We start from the raw sequence: 13634 nt of genomic DNA on the forward strand, positions 1-13634 counted from the left end.
CCACTTTCTGTGCCAAGTTTGCCACTTCTTCCTTCACCACTGCCAGTTGATCTGTGTTATCTTTCATCACTAATCTAATATTTCTCAGCTCCTCAATTAGCTCTATCATGTCCAGAGCGTCCACAGGCAGGGGAGTCTTGGAAGGAGTGGGCGGATCTTCCTTTAATCTTTTTGCCTTCTCATCTGTTTTAAAAGCTGTTTCAGGCTTGGTTTGCTTATTAGAAGCAATTATTAGATAAAATTTCAGACTTTCTGCTTATAAGGAAATAAATTTTAAAGCTGAAAATCGCCAAAAGTATGCCTGGGTATGGGAGCTTCACAGCTACACAGCCATTTCTGCTGCCTCCAAGTTCCGGAATAGTTCAAACAGTTAAGATGATGATTTTGCCTGTGGTTTGTTACCAAATGGGTATGTTGCCAGTGTTTTTTCAAGGGTCCTTTAACAAGAAATTAAATAGTATTCTTATAAAATTTATTTGGCTGGGTAAAACTGTGAGAATTGCTTTAGTATCTTTACAAAAACCAATTGTCGCGGGGGGGGTGTGTGTGTGTGTGTGTGTGTAAATTTTTTCAATTTTTATAGGTACCATCAAGCCTATATAATGCATCAGGGTATGTACTGGATCCTCCCCGAGCTCATGGAAAATCTTCCAGACTGGTTATGGTTGGAATGGCAACTCCTGTCTCCATTGAGTTTGTGTCACATTTTAAGTATCAAGTTACCTAGGATGTATAAGGACAATAGAATATTATTAGACACTTGGCAGACATTAAAATGTATTAATAATTTAACACTTATTCTGATCCGCCTGTCAGTCCCTTTGGCTGAACTCCAAGATTCAAATTGGCGGGTTTAAGTTCTTCTGTAAGCATTGGATGCAGGTGGGCATACATACTCTGGATGATGTAGTATCAGAGGGAAAACTGCTTGACTTTTCACAACTGCAACAACCATTTGGTATTGCTAAGTCTCAAAATTATAAGTGGTTGCAGTTGAAGCAAGCCATTCAGAAGGGGTTCCCTGATTGGCGAAATCTTAAAAATCAGTATAGTTTGCCAGTCCTATGCTTCCAGACAGATTTCTTAGGGCATCAGACCATCCAGTGGTACAAATTAATATCTGCATTTTTGAATAAGAAACCTAAGACTGGTCTTTGTGACATTTGGAGCATTGAGATAAAGCAGCAGATTTCTGCGTCTCAATGGCCACAAATTTGGACTTGGAGGATGAGATGTACAGCGTCTGCATCTATGAGACAAACATGTTTTTTCTTGTTACATAGATCTTTTTGGACCCCTGTTCATTTACAGAAATTGGATAGTTCTAAGTCTAACAGATGCTGGCACTGTCATCTCGATGTAGGGACATGGGATTATCTACTGTACTATTGTCCCTTGACATTTAAAACATTATCCACTAATGAACCACAATTCATAAACCGATTTCTAGTTCCATATAACTCGACTCGTTCCCTGCGGTCTACAACACAAGGGCTGCTTATGGTTCCTTCCATGAAAATCATTGGAACCAGACGTCATGACATATTTTCAGTTACGGCCCCTCTTACCTTGAATACTCTCCCCTTATACATAAGAGAAGTTAAAGATCTTAATTTATTTAAAGCCAACTTAAAACATTTCTTTTCAAAGCTTCTTTTAATCTTTAAAATAATTTTTTTTTTATCCATTTTATCCCAATCCTAATGTTTTTTCCTCTACTCGGCTTTCGCTCTCTTTTCTCCTGAAAAACAGCAATTTTGTAACTTTTTGCCCACCTTTGTTCTTTCCTTATGTACCTAAGTTTGTCTTTATTGTCAGTTAGTGTTTTCTTACCCCCCTTTTAAGGTTGTATACAATATATTTTTAATTGTTACTCGCTTAATATGTAATAAGCGATTTATCAAATTTAATAAAACTTGAAACTTGAAAAGTGATACTTAAGTTTTGGAGATCCAGTGGAAGCAAGATGGTTGTCTTATCTTTCATACCTCTTGGTCGTGTTTTCTACGACCGTGGAATTTGCATTCTCTCTTCGGGGAGTTTGCAAAAATGCCTCATAGCAAGTGCAAGGGGGTTGTCCGGGTGGAGCCTTCTACACCAAGGCAAGTTCCGATGGACCAGTTCCTGCTGAGCTCACCGGCCATAGTGAAGGAGCCAGCAGAGCCTTAGGGCTGGAAACATCATTGTCCCCCCCCACCCCCCAGAAGCCCGTTCACCGCCTAATCCGGCTCAGGAGGACGTGATTGGTGAGAATGCTGAGGACCTAACAGGCTCGACGCAAACCGGAGGACCCCACGCTCTCCAGGAAGCCGAGTCAACATCGAGTAGAGGAGCGGAGGGAACCGACTCTTCATTTGGAGATTGTCCAAAAGTTAGAAGTTGCAGCTACTAAATCAGCCAGTGATATTTCCAAAGTTGTGAGTAAATTGGACGAATTATCTGAATCAGTTCAAAACATTAAGTTTGAAACGGTCTCTAAACTGGCTCAAATGACTAAAGAAATTTCCTCTTTACAAAACATTTCCACTACAGTTGTCAAAGATAGAGTTCTTCTACAAAGGAAAATTGAGCAGCTGGAGAATTTCAATCGGAGGCTCAATTTATGAGTTATTAATTTTCCTAAGTTAGTTTTATCCTCACCTTTAGATTTGTTTAAGAAATACCTTACAAAAAAATTGAACTTTTCCTCTGAAATGATGCCTCCTATAAATAGAATTTACTACTTACCTAAAAGGAAAATAAAAAAGTCTGAAAATCAACAAGAAATAGCCCAGCAAATTGATTTTAACAATTTAACTGATATATTAGAGAATTCACAGGAGGAGATCAAATACCGAGGAACCTTGGTTATATCTTTAGTCTTTGAACAGGACTTAAATTTAATTATGAAGGCTTTCTTTCGTTATTCTCAGTCTGTTTATGGGTCAAAAAATATGGATTACAAAGGTGACTCAAGATCGCAGAAAATTATTTTTAGCTATGCAGGAAGAAACAATAAAAATGGGGGCAAATTTTTTGTTAAATTACCCCTGCAAGTGTCAAATAAAATATGCTGGGATTAAATAGGTGGTTTTTGCACCAGAGCAACTTCGACACTTTCTGGATACAAAAAAAGTAATCAATGTATGAATTACGGCTTCAAAGAAAATAGGCTGGTTTGATTCACGTTAAGTATTTCCTTAATATTTGATGTTATTTTTGATAGTAATCTCCCTATCTTATTTCTCTTGCTTCTCCTCATGGTAATATTGGGGATCTAAGAAAGAATATTGGAATACCTGTAAATTTTACATGATTTATTTCTCAACTATTGTATTTGAGTTTTTGTAATTAATGTTTAGATGTTTCTTTTTGTAAATCATATATATATGCCTCGATGAATTTTACGTTCTGATTTACAGTATCAAGTGGATGCTTGTAAGAGATTGAAATACTAACAAATAAATAAAAAGTTTTGGAGATCCATTTGGGGTTAAGTGAATAAAATTTTGGAAAATCCAGTGGTACTGACATATGATACCGTGTTATTTGGCACGTTAATGAGGGCTAAAAGCCAGACACAACATCCTTCACGTTACTGGTGCAATCGCTGATCCTATCCACCCTGGACTACTGCAACATCGTCTACCTGGGTATCCCACAAAAAAAACAATAAAGAAAATGGGTTAGTGCAAAACACTGCAGTTCGCTTAATCTTTGGACTGAGAAAAAAAGACCACATTAGCCCATACTACAAAAAACTGCACTGGCTACTAATGGAAGCACGAATACAGTTCAAATTTGCATGTATCTACTTCAAACAAACCTGGGGTCTAGCACCTTCCTACCTGCAAACACACTTCACTCTACACAACCCCACACGAACAACCAGAAACAAAAACATCTTCACCTATCCTAAAATCACTGGCTGCAAATACAAATCCTTCCTTGACGGAACCTTCATGTTCCAAGCTAATAGACAACAATCCTGGCTGGGAAACTACATAAATAAAACCAGACAGACCTACAACGCATTCCAAAAATCTATCAAAACCACTCTGTTTGACAAATTCATCACCTAAACAGACCAACCTTCGCTCTACGCATTTTCCCCCTACAAACCTGAAGCAATCTCTCAGGCAATCCCAACCCCTCTCACATCCCCTCCCCTCACAACCCCTCTTACATTCCCTCCCCTTCAACCCTTTTCTTCTGTAACATTCCCCTCACACATTTGTAATTCACTGAATGTCCAGCCTTCTTTCGATGTGAACCGCCTAGAAGTCGTCTGACTATGGCGGTATAGAAAAATAAAGTTATTATTATTATACAACTTATTTTGAAGAACTGGAAAAACTGGGACCGGTTAAATTATAATTTCTGGTGGGAATCTTTATGAAAAACCAATTACCACAGCTCTTCAATTTGTCTTAAAACACTATACCACCCTCAATTATAGATATTCACCACTTAAATTTTTTGTGAAATGCTCAGACCCTACACCCCGTGTTAAGTGATAACTCCAAACTGGGGTTCAAAAGGGGACCATCATGGCATTCACTGTCCCCATAACCCTACCATTCCAACCAAGCTTTCTTCTGTGCTAATTGCTTAACACTTTACAATAATATTGATGAAAATAAATTTTCAATGACTTATCTGGAATGTTGGTGTAAATGATTATTTTGAACCCCAGACCACTTTAAAAAGACTATTCCATTGAATGTCTTCTCCGTCTTTTTGTTCTTTTTTCTTTTCTTGTTTATTCATATAAACTTGTGCTGATATCCCCGTCCCCCCGACTCGAGTTTCGCGTCTTCATCAGGGAAGGACACTGAACTGGCTCTCCATGTATTGGAAGGGCATCAGAAGCAGAACTCTTTATGCCACATTTTTAAAATGGAACATATGATTGCTATACAGCAGGGTCATTATAGGAAATTTAAGGATGTTTAGGAGCCATTGACAAAATTCTGTAAGGAGTGATTTTGGATTTAGCCCTTTGAACATTCATATCCAGGGTAGGGAAATACTTTTAATTTAATTATGGTTGAGTACAATTGTTGAAGGGGTGGGGGAGGATATATGTATTTGTTACGAAATATAATTTGATTGAATTTAAGTGCTGTTAAAGTGTAAAATGTCTGTATAATGTTGCACTTATTTTTAGTTTAAAAAGGAATAAAGATATATATAAAAAAAAAAAAAACAAAAACACAAAACAAATAGATCTCATACATATTCATAGGGGAAATCCTGAAAACCCGACTGGATTCCGTCCCTCGAGGACCGGAGTTGCCCACCCCTGTGTTAGAACATTTAGGCATCATGATCTTAGGCACCAGGACATTTAGGTCCAATTCTCCTAGCTTGAGTTTCTGTCTCTCTAGCACCTTGGCTGTGCTCTCTCTCCACTTCTCTTCCACAGCAATGCTGCCTCTCTTAAGATGGCTGCTTTTGGAGTGCAGCAAGTATTCTTCAGGATGACATGTCCTTCAGCAACCATTAAACTGCACAATGCTTGCCACCTCAAGGGCTGAAGGTGGTTGACATTCAGGTGTGATAGTAGCTTGTCTGTTCTGGTTAAGAAGAGCCCAATAAATGGACTATACACTTCCATAATGATGAGACAGGCAAAGGGCTTATCTTATTATTAATGGCCTATAAGTAGACCTTGCCAGTTCAAAAGGCAGCTTTATAGGGCTGTATTCATACTTAGATAGTACCTGTTTTCCCCGAAAATAAACCCTAGTGCATTTTTTGGACCCAAAATTAATATTAGACAGTGTCTTGTTTTCGGGGGATGTCTTGCATCCTTTCCCTGTACCTCTCTAACTTTCCCAGCGCGAGCAACAACCGCAACCTGCTGCTTGCGCCAGCATTGACTCTTCCTCTGACATCATTTCCTAGGCACAGGACCAGGAAGAGAAGTCAGAGGAAAAGCCAGCGCTGGTATGAGCAGCAGGTTGGGTTGCTGCTCATGCCGGGAACCCTAAAGAGGTACGTGGGAAGGGCAGGGGTACACGCGAAGTAGTGGGAGGAGGGGAGCATGGAAGGGGGATGGGTGCCAGCGTCCCCAAAAAGATGGCACTGGGGGTGGACCCCCCTTACTACGCCAGGCTATTTACCTATTCTACCACTCTCTCTATATTATAGAACTCTATCATAACTCCTTTTTATTTTGAGTTACCTGGTTGGTGTGTTATAGCACTCATTTGTAAGTTGCACATGGTGTGCTGTGAACAGTATGCCCAAGCATACATGGAAAGGCATAGAACTAGGAAAGGATCAGAAACAATATGCTGGCTTCACCTCCTTTGTTTTCCTAATATCTTTTCGGAAGTGTTTCAAAAACTGTGGGGCTGTAAAGATTCAATAAAACCAGGTATCTAGTGATCTGGATACTGTTCACAAAGTAAAGAATGAAATCTCAAGCTGTGAACTGAGTTCATGATGTTGAGTGTTCTTCAGAGTCTGATTTTTTTATCAGGCAGACTAGCACCATGAGCGTAAGCTAGGAGGAAAGGTTAAAACCGTATTATAGTTTAACAGTTTAAATCCTAGAAACAGTTGATACAGAATTGAGATCACACTAAGTCATCAGAGACTCCCCCCCCTTACATTCTATGCTTATAGAAATCTCCTCCCATCAGACCACTGGTACATCCTGGATGAAATAGTGCTGCAGTGATGTACAGTACGCACAAGTTGGTACCTGGTGAACTAGGCTCACAACCACAATGTTATTTTGATATAAAATAATAAGTGCCATGCATTGAAGCCCTGATGCTATAAATGGCACTGAGGAATGTGGCACATAGTGGCTGCCAATCTTCAGTTAGGTGCCACTTATAGAATTGTGCCTAAAGTGAACTTAGGCACATCTTATGTATGCCAGGGTTTTCTTGCCTAAATACTAGTGTCTAAGTCTATTTTAGGTGCCTCTCTGGAAATCATGCCCAAGATCTGTCCATGATCTGTCCTTAACCATGCCCACTTTTTGGTAGGTGCCTCGGATTAGGCGCCTACCCCAAATCAGTAGGCACTTACAGAATTAGGTGCATAACTAGCATTAGTTTCAACAGAAGCCAATTAAGCTTATCAGAGCCAATTTAAGCTGAGTAATTAAGTCAGGTGTCTGAACTGGCTATATACACTGAATTAGGTGCCTAACTTTAGGTGTCTTTTATACAATCTGGGCCTCAAAGCCTATTCTATAATGGCACCTGGGCTTCCAGATTCGATTACAGAATTTATGGTATACCCTGGTATTGGTGCACCTTATATTTATGTGCTTGCAGATGCACCAGCCATCCATCCACCCAGTGTAACTGTGATGCCTTAATGTTGAAAAGGTGTGTAATGTACTGTATGTTGTATGCATATGTGATAGCACTGGCATAGTAAGGGAGGAGGCAGACTGTCCCAGGTGCTGTCTTCACAGTGGGTGCCGGTACCTCTCCTCCTCCCTTCATACCTCTTGAAATGTTCTCTGGTGGAAGCAGCATATTCCACTTGCTGCTTGCACCAGCCTTGGCTCCCTTATGATGTCATGTCTTGGTCACAGGATCAGGATGTGATGTCAGAAGGGAGCCAACAGGCAACAGGGAGGATCTCCTTTGATGCACCGCCCAGCTCAGAAGAGGGAGGATCTTCGGGCACCGGCATGTCCTATGCATTGGTGCTGGTACCGGTGCCCAATCGGGGTAAGGGATTTCGTTTCGGTGCTCGGGGGGGATATAGAATCGTGGGGGGGGGACGACACGAGCGAGGTGGGGGGATGCCGGATTGCGGGGGATGGCGCTCGTAAACCGAGTCAAACTCGGTTTCCGAGGCGCCGATTTTGCGAATGTTTTGCTCGTCTTGCAAAACACTCGCAAACCGGTGCACTCGTAAACCGAGGTTTGACTGTATATGATTTCAAAATGAATGTTAAGAAATCAATAATATAAAATTTATTTATCATAATGTTGAAATTAGTTATAAAAATCCATCATCAAAATTGTTTATTTCTTGATCATCTAAAAAAAACCTTTTTTTGCTATAAATAATTGGCCACTGTTGGAAACATGATACTGGGCTTGATAGACTTTTGGTCTGTCCCAGTATGGCAATTATTATGTTCTTATGTTTATAGAGTAGCACTTAGCATAGGATCTTTAGGCCTGAGGATATACAAAAAATGAAATCTGGTGTAAATCCTCATGCCTAAATTAGTTATGGACTTGCCTTATTCTATAACACTGCATACAAATTCTAGGAACACCCATGACCCACCCATGCCCTTTCTATGGCCACACCTACTTTTTGATCCACATACAAAATTTACACATGAATCTCTATAGAATACCAAAATACAAAGATGCGCACCAATGAGCATCAATAATTGTTAGCACCTAATTATTGGAGCTAGTTGAACATAAGAATAACCTTACTGGGTCAGACCAATGGTCCATCAAGCCCAGTAGCCTGTTCTCACGGTGGCCAATCCAGGTCCCTAGTACCTGACCAAAACCCAAGGAGTAGCAACATTCCATTCCACCAATCCAGGGCAAGCAGTGGCTTCCCCCATGTCTTTCTCAATAACAGACTATGGACTTTTCCTTCAGGAAATTGTCCAAATCTTTCTTAAAACCAGCTATGCTATCCGCTCTTACCGCAACCTCTGGCAATGCGTTTCAGAGCTTAACTATTCTCTGAGTGGAAAAACATTTCCTCCTGTTGGTTTTAAAAAAAGTAACTTCATCGAGTGTCCCCTAGTCTTTGTATTTTTGATGGAGTGAAAAAATTGATCCACTTGTACCCATTCTACTCCCTCAGGATTTTGTATTCAGTCATATCTCCCCTCAGGCCATCTCTTTTCCAAGCTGAAGAGCTCTAACCTTTTTAATCTTTCCTCATTACGAGAGGAGATCCTCCCCTTTATCATACTCGGTTCGCTCTTCTTTGAAACCTTTTCTTGGCTGCATGGTCTAAATTCGTGCACCATATAGAGAATTAGGGGGTATGCACTTGTGAATGTCCCTGCCCCCTGCATTTACATGCTATATCTCTAACACCCACTGTTACAGAATATTGCTTAGGTGTTTCACTGCCACTCACACATGTAAATTTACACTTGCTCACAAACATGGCAGTATCCTACACTCTTATGCGCTCATATGGCGTATAAATGGATGTGCCTGTTATAGAGCTACCTCCTTTATTTGTTCCTACCACGTGTAGAACACTCATCCAGATACAGGCACACCAAACATTACATGCAAAGCAGAAAAACAGCACAAAATAGATAAACAAGTTTGAGCTACAGGCTTCACACTGATGTTTTTCAACAGATCAGGTTTAATCAAAACCTATAGAATGCTTTCTGGACATTTTCATTCTTAAAATATAAAACAGGTAGGATTTTCAGACTGACACTATTTACTTGACATGCAAAAAAAAAATCAGTTTATCATGGATATTAGCCCTCTGCAACATGTATCAATGAAAATATGCTATACACAGATTCTGCTTTGCTTTATTCAATATCAAGAAAATGCTTGTAGAGGAAACACTATACCAGTGTTGAACATTGTTCATTGTACGGATAAATGATAACAAACAAAGCAACATATATCTATGGTACTGAATACTACACCATCATGTTGAAGTCTATTTATTTTGATATCGTGTTAGTCCAACTTTTGCAAACCAAATCTCTTTTATAAAGAAGATCCCTTGGTGCATTTTTTTTTAAACCCACACATCTCGAAGCCTATAAATGTAGATTGCTGTGTAACACAGCAAGAACATATATTTGGGATTTCTAAGTGCATTGGCTTGAGGATTTGCATTTTAATAGACTGTGGAAATTTCAATGGGAGAAGGGAGACTAGTACGATCAATAATGTAATACATTTCAGTCTATTTATATGGGTAATCAGCTTTCTTCCCCAGTATGTACAGCCTGAACCTCATTCTATATAACAAAGATTACAAAACCAATAATATTCACAGAGAAGTATGTCATCTGGAATAATGTACAAGGTTCACTGCTTAGTTGTGTTCAAAGAGTACAGGTATCCTCAGGCAATGCACTAAGTGGGTGTACTGCATATTAAGGTGAACAGTCTCTGCAGACAACGATCTTCTCATTCAATAACTGACAGAAAGCTAAAGTGGTTTAATAATCATGCTATCACAGTGCTAAACTGTTATGCCCATGCCAAACAGTTGCACTTATACTGACTGCTCCATCATATATAAAAATGAACTCGCATTTCTTTGGTGGTTAAAGTGAAGTGTGATCAGATGGGGAAGAGAAGACTTTAGCCAATAGGCCACATGTATGATTTACAGTATGTCCAGATTCTAAGTTTCTAGCTCCCTAAAAATTGCTCTGGAAATCAAACCATCAGACACTTCACTGACCAGCATAATTGCTTATCCCTTTACTTAAGTTGCAAAAGGAAAGGGCACAGTCTTCAGAATCTGTCTTTTCCCCCTAAGTGGCATGCTCTTCTGCATCTGATGTAAGAGGCAAATGTAAATAACAGAGAAAAGATCTTTCTTTTAAAAAGGGGAGGAAAGAAGGCTCAGAGGCAAATCAGATCTGGTAGATACAATTATGCCTGCCTTGGAGCAAGTGTATATTTGTGTGTTTGTCTTTATGCACTATCTGAGGTCTTATTTTATAAATATACACAGGTGCCTACATTGCTATTACAAAATAAGAATACACTAGGCAAATTCTCCACATTTTTTAAAGCACCCATTACAAAATTCATCTCACTTTGAAAAAAATACATACATCAGGGGGGAAACCCCCATATCTATAAAAGAAAGAACTGCTCCTGAATTTAAGCCAGACTTGAGGTCAGATTCAAATGATTGTTTTTCATGAGTTTTAAAACTCAAGAGGTCAGTGGTCCAGTGCTTTATGACATAGATGATCACACTGTTTTATAAAGACAAATCTACATTTGAAGATTATGGATTTGGTCTTCTTGGATCATTTTGCCAGTCCAACTAAACACATAGCAGGAGCCAGCCTAATCCCAACTCCTAAAAAATAAATCTTTAAATTCAAAACCAATATGTAATCCAAACAATTAGCATAAGGTATCTAGGCTTTACATTCTGAAAAATAAACAGCCTGCCTACCCTCATAAGCTCCAAGGCCATTTATTTCCCAGCTGCAGGAATCTGCATCACTCTGGGCCTTCTGTACCCCACAATTAATTGACGCAGATCGAGGGGAGGCATATGCCTTCAGTTCCAGCATTTGTTTTTCTAACAAAGAGAGCTGTGTTCTCGCCTTTCATACTTACGTTCCTTCATTATTTTCAAAATTCACATTTGAATGCTTCACTCAAGGAAACAAAAGCAGAGCACGGCATGCATGGTGCTGCTTTCTAATCAGATCGGAATGTAGTTGGAAGGTGCTTTGGTGAGGGACTGCAACCTATTTCTTTTTAGATCGGGATGATTTTGCATTTTGCTTTAAAGTGGACAAAACAGCAATACTTGTCTTAGAGGTTGTCTGGAATTTAAATGATAAAAAGCTCCTCTACAAATGAACCATCCAAAGAGCTTAGTGATCATATGGCAAGACCCTTTCAACGTAACTTGATATGTATACTATCCCTAAAAAGTTAAATGATGTAAAATATCTCCCATCTAGGATATCACCACGGACCTCTGTTGAAAAGCATAATGTGATGCAACCAAAATCTGTTTTCATCATCTCCAGAAGTAAATGTATGTTTTATTCCCCGATAAAGATCTATAAAAGCCTGCTAAAATGGATGTTTGTGGTACAGCAGCAGAGCACTGTACCTATCAGCTAGAAAGTATACATTGGGACTGACTTGTGAATCTCTTGCAAAGAAAACACACTTTCTTGTTAGGCACCATGCGGCCTTTGTATGCAGATGTTGACTGATGAAGTGTGAACACCAAGTAGTTTACAGATATTTATGATAAAGACTGCAGGGGTAGAAGGAAAAAAAATCAAATTAATAAAACCACAAAGGTCTAGAAACATCACATGCCATGTATTAGTAGGCTAAGCTTAATCTTCACATAGATGTTGGAAATGACAAGGTATCTTAAGCACACAAGGTTTTAATACATTATAGGGAGTAACAGGGTCTTGCCAGCTTCAGTTTTCTTTTGGACGAAATCCACCACAGGGAGAGGAAGAAGCAGATTTAGGATACCCCCAACTCAGTGGCCTCTTCAGACTTCTTGTTTCTTTATCAGACTGATGGCAGTTAAATCCTACAAAGAACACAGAAGCATATTAAACACTTGTAACTGGGGTCATTTTGTACCATGCTGTGAGTTTGTTCTCAAAAGCATCAAAAAGTTCAAGGCTGGACTCTATCAAATATATCTCATCCTCTTATGCAATTCTTTTCAGTTTTCTTTGAAATTTATTATGTCACCTACCCTCACAGAGTGAAAGCGGAAAGAAGGAGAACGAACATAACAGGTAATGAGGAATGAATTTCATGGAAGGAGCAGTTTAGCGGTAGGTGGTAGAAGTCATGACGAGGAACAGCCCCATATGCTGAACTCCAGAATTCATAGGATTCTAATGCAGAGATGTGAAGCGCCTAAGTGCGATGCAGCCCAGATAAGACAGATGGGCAGTACAGAAGAAATTGTAAAGAAAGGTAAGAGCAAGGAAGAGCACTCAAGAGTTAAATTATCAATGTGAGATAGGAAGACCAGAGAATGAATAAGAATCTGGATGCTCTGAGGACTGAAAAAGAACCCATAGATATGATGAAAGTTCAAGAATTGCTAGCAACAAACTCTAGCATTTTGAGAAACGAGTGGTGGAAGAAATTCCAGACAACGAGGAGGAAAGTTACAATGAGAAGAAAGCAGAAACTGAAATAAAAGGGAAAATAATAATATTAAACCCTGGAGAATGAAAGGGATTGGGACTTGTATACCTCCCTTTTGTAGTTTTCCAACCACACTCAAAGCTGTTTAAACACGGGTACTTTTCTCTATCTGTGCCGGTGGGATCATAATCTATCTAATGTACCTGGGCCAGTGGAGGATTAAGTGACTTGCCCAAGGTCAAAAGGGGCAGCGTGGGGTTTGAACCCACAGCCTCAGGGTACTGGGCTATAGCTCTAACTACTACACCACCCTCTCCTCAGAATGAAAAGGGATAAGTAGAGAATTACAGTCAAGGTTAGAAAGAAGTGAAGAGGGAACAACCAATTAAAGATAAAAGAGACCAATCTGTAAATTGGCACCTCAGTTTAAATGCTCCCAGATTTTATATATATCATGCTTCCGAGAAGTGCAAGCAAATACTTGTAAACTGGATAATGAGCTCTAAGCATCAATAACTGGCTGCTGACAACCAATTGATGTTAATTGGCACTTATTAAAATTTGTGCACACATCTGGATGCACACCATTCTATAAGGCGTGCTGCCTAATCCCCATGGTATATATCTCAAAAGGCGACATGGCCATGGGCATGTCAGAGGTGTTCCAAAAAGTTCTGCATGGAATTGTAGAATACTGCCTAACCATACCTAACTTGGGCACTGGCATTTATACCAGGTTTCAGTAGGCATAAGTCCAGCACCTTAAAGTTAGGCACAGGATCCATACTAAATGCTATTCTATATAAGGCAAGCACC

At 39.5% G+C, this 13634-nt stretch overlaps 1 protein-coding gene across 3 annotated transcripts in view; it reads right to left on the minus strand.

Moving 5' to 3' along the window:
• Positions 1-9298: 9298 nt before the first annotated feature.
• CDK14 (cyclin dependent kinase 14) overlaps positions 9299-13634 on the minus strand; it is an 895761-nt gene continuing 891425 nt past the window's right edge. For all 3 annotated transcript variants that reach the window (XM_033931181.1, XM_033931186.1, XM_033931187.1), the window contains one exon: positions 9299-12243. The gene's annotated coding sequence lies outside the window, so the exon portion shown is untranslated. The remainder of the gene's footprint in view (positions 12244-13634) is intronic.

Source organism: Geotrypetes seraphini, chromosome 2 (assembly GCF_902459505.1).
Source record: "Geotrypetes seraphini chromosome 2, aGeoSer1.1, whole genome shotgun sequence".
Taxonomy (NCBI): domain Eukaryota; kingdom Metazoa; phylum Chordata; class Amphibia; order Gymnophiona; family Dermophiidae; genus Geotrypetes; species Geotrypetes seraphini.